Source organism: Hibiscus syriacus, unplaced genomic scaffold (assembly GCF_006381635.1).
Source record: "Hibiscus syriacus cultivar Baekdansim isolate YM2019G1 unplaced genomic scaffold, ASM638163v2 tig00112380_pilon, whole genome shotgun sequence".
Taxonomy (NCBI): Eukaryota; Viridiplantae; Streptophyta; class Magnoliopsida; order Malvales; family Malvaceae; genus Hibiscus; species Hibiscus syriacus.
In genome coordinates, this window is record NW_024063317.1 from 526,367 (window position 1) to 537,210 (window position 10,844).

The window sequence follows — 10,844 nt, forward strand, 5'->3', positions numbered from 1 at the left end:
TAGCCGACTCTTGTTTCCGGTCATATGTCTTGAGCATCCACTATCAAGGTACCATGAGTTTGAACTTGTATTTTGCGCCTTATAGCAATGCTCATTTTCCTACAAACATAGATTAATTTTTTAATTTTGGTACCCAATTTCTTTTGGGTCCATATTCATTAGTTTCTAAAATCCTAGTCCCCTTGGGTATCCATTTGTATAGGATATTCTTATCTTTAGTAGTAATGAGTTCTTTAGGAACCCATATACTTCTAACGATTTTTCTATTACAGGTTCTTTTGGGACCTCTATGATTATAGTTTTTAAAACTCTTTTTAACAAAGTTGGTTTTTGAACTTTCTCCACTTTCAAAATGTTTTGTTCTAACTTTATTGAAAGAAGCTTTAAGATCATCAATTTCTTTTTGATGATAGTCATGAACTCTTGAAAGTAAATTATGGAAATCAGAATTTTTCTTTTCAAAATCTTTAATTTTAATTTGTAATTCTTTAATTTTGCTTTCAAGATCATTGCTGGTCTTGGATAAGAGATTATTTTCATTTTTCAATTTTGAAATATCCTTCTTATACTTTGAAAATAATTTCTCATAATCTGAAGCCAACCCAATATATTCCTCTACTGACTCATCAAAAGAATAATCTTCAAAATCGGATGAGTTAGAGGTTACCTGAGAGTTTTCCCCGATGGCCATCAAGCACATGTTCACTACTTCTTGTTCCTCTTCATTTGATGATTCATCATTATCACTCCAAGTAGCCACGTGTGTCTTATGCTTCTTCTTGGATTGACCATTTTTCTTTAATTGTGGGTAATTGAATTTGACATGCCTAGGCTTTTTTCATTCGTAGCAAATGATCGGGTCCTTCTCTTTTGGTTCATTTTTTAAGCCTTCATTTCTTTTGAACTTTCTTCCTCTATTGTTCTTCATTAATTTTCTGAACCGTTTGGCAAATAATGTTATTTCTTCATCATCGTCGTCATCATCAGAATCACTCTCAACTTTTATGGATTTGAGAGCAACTCACACATTTTTCTTCTTCTCCGTCTCCTTCTTTGTCTCGTCCTTCTTCTTGAGGTCTACCTTATCTTGAATCATCATTTCGTGTGTGAGGAGAGAACCGATGAGTTCATCGATAGTTAAAGACTTTAAGTTTTTAGCTTCGTTAATCGTCGTCTTCTTCGATTACCAAGCTTTAGGAAGAGAATAAATTAACTTCCTCACAAGCTTCTCGTTTGGAATGATCTCTCCATATGATTTGAGACCATTGACAATCACGAAAAATCTATCCGTCACAGCTTTGATATCTTCATCTGGTTTTATCCTGAAATTTTCATAGCTATGAGTTAGAAGACTAATTTTAGATTCTTTTACCTCGTTTGTGCCTTCATGAGCGACTTGTAGTTTATCCCATATCCTTGGCGGTTTTACAAGATGAAACTCTTCCGTATTCATCTGGTCCAAGAGCACAAAATATAATATGGATAGCCTTTAAGTTGAGCTGGAACATTCTTGTCTCTTCTTCACTCCACGATCTTGAATGAGTAGGAGGTATGGTGTATCCGTCTTCCACGATACTCCATGCTCCCATGTCACTTGCTTGAATGAAGTACCTCATTCTATTCTTCCAATAAGCATAATTAGCTCTATTGAAGAAAGAAGGCTTGTTGACAGGCATTGAATCAAGACCGAAGTCGAAGTTTGAAGTGAGGCCATTAATGACTTGAATATTGATATAACACTTCCCGAATCGACTCAAGAGGTGGTTAAACCTTTAAATTAGTGTAGCTCTGATACCAATTATTGAGTTAATCGATCGACGAATCGGCTAAGAGGGGTTGAATTGGCAATAGAAATTTTGGTGGAAGCTTTTGCAGAAAATTGAAAATATTTGCACAGCGATTTAGAGTGGTTCGAATTTCTCAACCAAAGTCTACGTCTACTACCTTAACTATCTACACTAATGATTTTCCACAAATTCACTAATTTGTCTTTCTTTTGAGGAAAAAGAGTAACCTTACAACTCCCTCAAGAATTATACCCAAATTCTTGAGAACACTCTCTCCCAAAAAGAAAATTACAAATTTTGCAAACTTACAGAAAAACTCACAAGGCAAGATGTTTGCAAAATTCTAGAACAAAGAAAGAACACTCAAGAATGAATACAATTGAGCACAAATGGCGTTCTTGAAAGAAAAATGAATATTGAATGAAAATAGGCTTGAAAATGCTTAAACAATAAGTTCAAGGCTTTCTCTTTGATTCTCTCTCAATTCTTGTTTCATATATATTTTTATCAATGGCTCCTGAGCTTGTTTAAATACACCTTGGATCACTTCTGAACATTGGGGATCATTGGTGAAGTTAATAGAGCTGGTGTGGTGTGAATACCATTTAAAAATTCAGTTGAGAGCGTAGTGTAAAATTCAAATATTTCGATCGTTGGTTGACTTAGTGTATCAGTACACTTGGGGTGTATCGGTACACTAATTACATTCGATGTTTCTCGGAGCCAGGAGTGTATCGATGCATTAGTTGTGTATCGATACACAAAATGCATTCAATGTTTGGTGTGTATCGATACGTCCAAGAGTGTATCGGTACATCCCTTAATAAAAATTATTTTTGGCTTGAGTAAGGCTCGAAATACTTTGTCAAAATTGTTTCAAAAATATTTTAAGACTCAAACACAATTTTACACTTTAGTAAGGATTAAAATTGACCTTTGAAAAACTTGGAGTAATATTTTGATATTTCAAATAATTTACTTGAATATCTGATTCAAAATAAAATCTTAAAATTCAATAACACTTAATTTGTTATATCGAAACATCAAAATGTTTTCAACAATTATGAATTTTCCTTATTTTCATCTTAGGAATAGTTTAAGTTAAGGTTATATGGGTAATTTTCTTGTAACGACAAAACCCTAGCATCCTCCATATTAATCTCTGAGCCTCCACCTTCCAGAAGCTCAATCTGAACCATCCATCACATCCAACGAATAAGGATCAAGTCATGCATTCAAATTCCTAGTTTCCATCTCCATCATCAGATCAAGCACTATATCAAGGGCCTAGATTGATGCTGCCCACATCACATGGATTAGGATATTTTATTATTATTTTATTTTTAGTTTATTCATCATTCATGTTCCCATAAAAACTCCTCAAACAATATATAAAGGAGACCCTCCCCCTCATTGTAATCACCAATTATCAATTTTTTTTCTTTTATACAATACAAAAGAGAGTTCATTTTTGCAAGAGTTGATTGTCTTGTTCCTTCGAAGCTTCTCCTTCGTTAGTTCTTCTGAGTTCTTGAGAGAGAGATCGTCACACTCTGGTTTGCCTTCTCATTGCGATTAGGAGGGCTGGTTAGAGCCTTATTATTGAGTTTACCTTTTCATTGCGACTAGGAGGGTTCGATAGGACATATCCATCTATCATATCACCACGCCACCACCATCATCAACTCCCACCATTGTTCACGTCAACTCCATCCCAAAACTCCAGGTTTGTGTTAACTCCATACCTAGGGTAAATTTTCAATTCAGTTTTTCTCTTATTCCGACCGTTAGATTTCAATTTCATCTTCACCATCTTCTTTATCTTTTCATCCTCTTTCTAACGAACATTCATCCATCATCATCCAACAAGTAGATCATTGGGTACCTATTACAAGGGAAGATAAGTTCATCTCTTTTATTACATGCTTTGTTTTTATGTTCTAGTTCATTAACCTTGTTTTCCTTGTCTTTAATGTTCTTTGGTTTCATTACCCTTGATTTTATTGTCTTAATCATATCTCTTTTGTCTATTTTCCAGCAACTAAAATCTCTCTCAAAACCCTAATCTTGCCGCCCATAGCAAAACATCCAATCAAATCCATTTGTTTATTCATCAAGTCTAGAACTTTCCTAGGTTTGTTCACTCGATGAGAGCAACGTTCACATCATCTGCTGCCGCTTCTCTATCATTAAGTTATTGACAATGTGGAGGCCTTTTACATGTTTCCCTTTTTTTCTCAATCATTGTTCTAACCTCTGATTGTATATAATTCATTACTCTTATTTTCAGAAAGAAACCCCATACTTTTGTAGAATTCATCGATGATCGATAATATGTAGCTAATACGTACCTCCATATACAATACTCTAGATGAACTCTAAAGATCGAATGAATATAGTTTAAAGTGTCTTTTTTTATGGATTCTCCTAATGAATTAAACCATTTTTTGCTTCCTAAAGATGTAGTGTTCACAAAAATCTAGTTTACAATTTCCTTGACTGTTAAGAAGTCTTCTTTTACTCAACTTTCACATGTTGTTTTCACTTATATGCTTCATGCACATAGGCCAAAGTTGTGACTTTTTCATCTGAGAAAGCGATAGATACAATAGAAACATCACTTCTAACCGTGGAACCTCAGATAATATATAATATGTCAGTATTCTTTTTCCTTTTTCATCATGATGAGTGAACCTTTATTGGCCTTTATAACTTCGCCTTTAGCATACTACTTATATATTAATTCCTTTTCAGATATGATATATGTTGTACATCACTAAGAGTTTTGACGACACCATCAAACAATTTAAATTTGATTATATTTATCCCTGCAATTCTATAAGAGGCATTATTACACATCAAAACAACACATGTTGAAACAATTTCATACATTGTAAATCAATATTGATTGGGGCATATAAGATAGGTACACCTAGAGCTGATGATCATTTTTGCTTTAGAATTATCGTCAATTGCAACTAAGAGTTCTCTATCATTGTACTCATTTGCTACGTCGGGTCTAGAATTTATTTTATTGTTTAACTCGTAACATGCTAATTTAATGTAATATTTCTTCTCACAATAATTATAAGTTTTACCTCGATTCGAGTATTTTAACTTGATCATGTCTTATGAAACTACGTTATTTTTTCCTTCTGACATTGTTACTAGTCAATTCATGCACTATTCCTTGGGACTTTGATCCAGCTACAAAATGTTTCATCTTATCATACACTTTTCAAGAGTAAGTGTTTCATGACTATACAAGATGATATCTCTAAAGGATGAGTAAGAAAGAGGCAATGAACAAAGTTGAATCAATCTTAAGTCCTCTTGATCGTACTTCACATCCATGGTCTCCAAGTCACAGACGATCTCATTGAATACAAGCACATGGTCTTCAAACGACAAACCTTATGCCAACTTGTGTGAGTAGAGACGAAGTTTTAGGTGCAACTTATTGGCAAACATTTTCTTTAAACATTGATACTTCAATTTCGCCCACAAAGAAGCAGTTGCATTTTATTTTCAAGCCATCCTACAAAATATGAATTGATAAGTGTAAATAAACATGGTATATAGACTTTTGATCCTTATAGTTTTATTCGTCCATCTAATCTAACGAGGTCTTCTTATCACTCTTCCAATGCATCGTCTAAGTTCAATTGTGCAAGGATGTCACGAATCTTCATATGCCATAACGAGAACTTGATCTATTGTTCACAACAAAGTTTCATATTTCATTGAATCATTATCGTGATCAGATCTAACCCAAAACGCTCTGACACCCATTTTTTATATAATAAATGCACATTATTAACAAATTAAAACGATCTCAATATAAAGAACATTAAAATTTTACATGAAAAACCCTTTTGAGAAAAATCACGGGAAGAAGAAGAGAGCTTTCATTAAAATAGAAAATTGAAGAATATATGAGGATTTGAAGAAACAACATACTTTTAACAATAACTCCTAGCATCTATTTATAAGGACAAATACATGATTACTAGGGAAACTTGATTAATAGCTTCTAATCAAACTAGGTCTTTTACCTTTTTCAATTATCTCTTAGTTAATTTTTATCACGTTAAATTTGATTCAAATTCTAAAAAATATATATTTATTATGAAGATATATATATTAATTTATTTGATTTAATTTTTTTTCACTTGAACTTTCAATGTGACATCTTAGATCTTCTAGATAGTCTGGATCGAATTCAATAATCTCATGCATTGCACGAGAAAAAAAATAGTTTTCACTATGCCTCTTCCTTTCTGTATTGATTATTTATGTACAAGTATACTTGCAAATAAAAAGAGGGCAGGGCAAACTACATTAGGGATAATTGATTAAACGGTTGTCACCTGAAGGTGATATGTCACAACATCACATTGATGGACTTGTTTAATTCACCATTAACCTCCTGTGACGAAGGATTTTGGAGATGTCAAATCGTCATCCGAATTTGGTTCCAGCATGTTCAATCGGATCCCGTTTTCATTATGTGTGTTCAAATAAGTTTGACTTATTTGCCAATTGCTACCATTTGGCATATATCCCTCAGTCAAATACACATTTTGTTGAATTGATCTCACCATCGCATCTTGTTGACTGTGATATTGATCTAACATGTCCTCACCTACATACAAAAAAATATCTTATAAATGTTACTGAAAGCCCTTTAATAGTATAGGATCTCAAGTTTAATGTTATGAAAGCTGGTTGAAAAGGAATTAATTACCTTGTGTGAGCAGGCCAATCTCACTGGAAATTCCTTCTATTTCTTCCAAGGATGACCAATTTACATATGCTCGTCTCACCAAATTTTCAAGATATCCCTGCAAATTGCAAGTGGCATACATAAGCGTGTATGAACATACGATTAGGCAACACATGCGGCCGTGAAAATAATTTTAGGATGGAATAAATAAAACATACTCTGTTAAAACTGGTTAGGCTATGTATAGGATATGCAGTACCATTAATCTCTACTTTCATGAGTTGGCAAATGGGGTTCAAGAAAATCACGTAATTGGGGCCTCGAGAAACATAGTATTTGTTGCCCATAACACATGTTTTGGCGTGCTTGATTGTCACATCCCACATTTTCTCGGACATTCCTGGCCCTAAAATCTGTCCAACATCATTGGGAAACGAATTATTTATGTTTTGTTTTTAGATGCGAAAAACCTAAACCCTAAATCCGAATGCAAATACCGACCCTTCGAAGCTTGGCCGGATCGACGACGGACAGTTTCAAGAAGTCCTGGGCAGTGTGGAGGCCCTCAGAGGAAAGCTTTTTGTGGAATGCTCCATCCTTTCCAATCTTTTCTAGGCGCCAAACTTCATCTCCCAACATTGGTGGATGATGTTTCTTGTACACTTCAAAACAAATAAAAAAGGGACATTCTCAACAATGAAATCTTATTGAATTATTCCAAAACAACTAGACTGCTTAAAGTTATAGCCTAAAACTAGTATTTGATACTTGAGACGAAAGGCAGAGATAGTGCAGTCCTTTGTTGACTGAAAATGACTTCAATGGTTTTTATTATGCATGAAAAGGAAATGCCCTTATTTCAATGGTTTGAATCTCATGGACCCAGAGTTTCATATTACTTAAAAGGAAACGACATATGCCCCTACCCATCGCCCTAGAAAAATTAAATTTAATCATCAATTTCACATAAAAAATATAATTGGTTTCGTTAGGGTAGGGATTTATTTGACTGGGTCAAGAGTTTAAGCTATATTGGGTGAGTATGTATATTCATGGTTTTCAGAACCGGACCGGTTAACGAACCGGTCATGCTACCAATTTACTGGTTTAACCGGTTAAACCGGTCCTACCGATCGGAAGAACCGGACGACGTCATAATTATTTAAAAAATTAAATAAAAATACTAAAAATATTTAATAAAAAATATTTTTTTTATATCACAAGTCATATTCAAAGCAAATCATAACATATATAAGTTAAAAACCATAAAATCAAGTGAAACAAAATTATTCAAATTAACTACAACATAATATTTAAGGTAAAACATAAATAATAAATATAATTATATAACTATAATTAAAAAATAAACTTGGGATTAAAAAAATCATAACAAAATGATATTGTTTGGTTTAATTTTTTAAAAAAAAAACAATCTCACACGGCTAAGAAACATAGAAGAGCATCCCAAAAGTCTAAAGAGTAAAAATATGAGAACAAAACAATTTCACATTGCTAAGAAACATAGAAGCGCATCACAACTAACTTCTATAAATAATAGAGGTAATTTGGTATTCAAAATCATGGAGTCTTTTGGTGAGCATTGAGTGAACTATTCTTTCACTTCAATCAAGCTCGAATTTTAGGCTTAAATCGAGCTTCAAATTTTTTTTTGAGTTCAAGTTTCAATATTATATTTCGAGTTTGAGTTGAACTTGATAATTTTTAGCTTGTGAGTTTGAGTTGAGTTGAGCTTACTTTTAAAGTTTTCAAGTTCGAGTCGAGCTCAGCAATACTCGAGTTCGACTTGGCTCGTTTAACAAACGACGTTGTTTGGTTTAATTTTTTTTTTTAACAAAAATCCCGGTTTTTTTCGGTTTTCAACCGGTCCGGTTCGAACGGTTCAGCGGTTCTGACCGGTTCACTAATAGCGGTTCAACCGATTTAGATTGAATCGGACTAAACAACGGTTCCCGGTTGAACCGGTTGAACCGGTTGAACCGGCCTGTCCGGTCCAATTTTCAAAATAGAGTGTATATTACAGGATCTTTATTTGTCACAAATTCTATTAAATAAAAAGGTTTTTTTTTTTTACAAAATGAAAGGGTTTTAAACAAAAAATTGATAATATATTATAGATATCTTAATCCTAGCAATATAAGTGGGAAATATAAAATATATATATATATATATATTTTATGAAAAAAATTATTAGATACTCATTTCAATACGTCTTATTGATGATTAAAAATTAAGATGGCTTCTATATTCAACTTCATAACTTTAAAACAAATATTACTCTAATTAAAAAAGGATAATTATTTAGCATAACAATAATTGAGTAAATAGAAGAATGAATACTTACATTCGCCGCGATGGTCTTTGACCACAAAAGCTTCAGTCATTGCTTCACGAATGTGAACACCTTGGAAATTCCCTTGTGCTACTTTGGCTCCAATTCTGAATTTCCGACTCCGAATCCAGCTCGAGTTATCGGTAAATTCGATATCTCCGATTGAAGCGCTTCCATCCCTCACGGTCACAGCTGACTCTCCGGTAAGCAAAGGTCGTTTCCCAGTTCTCTCCCGCACGATTTTTCTATTGAATTCTTCACTAGTCCAGTTGTCACCGTCCCCGGACGGAAAGTCGCCGTCGAGAACGACTATATCAACCTTAATCGGGTTCGGCAGAAGCACCAGATCCATTTGGTCACCTCTAGAATCTACCAAAGCCACTTGAAGCTGCTTGCTTTCTTTATCCATGATCTTGCTTCAGGTGAAGATGGGTAAGGAAAGGCCTTTAGCGAAGATCAGTTTAAGGGTTGATGGTTCTGCTGGTTGAATTCGGTGTGACGGAGACCGGTTTAAGGAACGGAGCCGGTGTCGAAGACTGCGCTCCACTTCTTCCGTCACCTGAAAACGCGTTGATAAGGGTACTTTTATCAGAAAATGAAACAAAATATTGCTACTTTTTATGCATTAATGTGAAACATGTCCCCCCCCCCCTTTTATGTACGGAAAAAAAGGTTGAGGTATTGGTTCATATTGCATTAAATATAAGATTGCTTTATATTGCATAAAATGATAATTCTAAACAATGAATTATGTTAAGTGTCCTTAATTTTATGAAGTTTAGTTTTTGCATACCACTCTTCTAAGGACAGGCTCCAATGCTGTATACAAGCAATTCACCATAACAGCTTGCCCAATTACTCTGTTAATATGAAGAGAAATAAGATTAATATTAAAGAAAGTGGAGATGTACATTATTGGTAAAATTGCACCGTATGAAGAAAAACAATATAAAAAATACGAGAAACTGGTTCTAAAACTTATTCCACATGGAAACAAAAGGACTATGTTTGGAATTCACCAAAGAAAAAAATAACAAAAAACAAACTGAGCATTTATTGAAGAAGAGTTTGAAACATTACGAAGCAAAAGAAGGTTTAGGTCTCATCCGTTTCTCGTTTGGCTCTTCTGTGTCTGAACAAGATTCACTAAGAAGCCGTTTACCCGCCATTGTCCAGGTGAACCCTCAGAGATTTGAGGACCAAAAAGATGAACAAACAAAACTAACGGATCATAACTGAAGAAATATGAGAGAAAAAATGGGTTTAGGGTTTGGGAACATGCCATGGTCTTGAAACGAGGTTGCGAGGGAGTTTAAATACATGGAAACATGGTTTTCAGAACCGGACTGGTTAGCGGACCGGTTAACGAACCGGTCATGCTACAGGTTTACTGGTTCAACCGGTCGAACCGGTCCGATCGGTCTGAAGAACCGGACGACGTCATAATTATTTAAAAAATTAAATAAAAATACCAAAAATATTTAATAAAAAATAATTTTTTATATCACAAGTCATATTCAAAGCAAGTCATAACATATATAAGTTAAAAATTATAAAATCAAGTGAAAAAAAAAAGATTCAAATTAACTACAACATAATATTTAAGATAAAACATATTAAATAATAAATATAATTATATAACTATAATTAAAAAATAAATTTGGGGTTAAAAAAATCATAACAAAATGATATTGTTTGGTTTAATTTTTTTTTTAAAAACAATATCACATGGCTAACAAACATAGAAGAGCATCCCAAAAGTCTAAAGAGTAAAAATATGAGAACAAAACAATCTCACATTGCTAAGAAACATAGAAGCGCATCACAACTAACTTCTATAAATAATAAAGGTAATTTGGCATTCAAAATCATGAAGCCTTTTGGTGAGCATTGAGTGAACTATTCTTTCACTTCAATATTATTTTCGAGTTTCAATATTATTTTCGAGTTTGAGTTGAACTTGATAATTTTTAGCTTGTGA

At 33.6% G+C, this 10,844-nt stretch overlaps 1 pseudogene; it reads right to left on the reverse strand.

Annotated features, from left to right (window-relative positions):
- Nucleotides 1-6,100: 6,100 nt before the first annotated feature.
- On the reverse strand, nt 6,101-10,125 carry LOC120178752 (annotated as a pseudogene).
- Nucleotides 10,126-10,844: the final 719 nt, after the last annotated feature.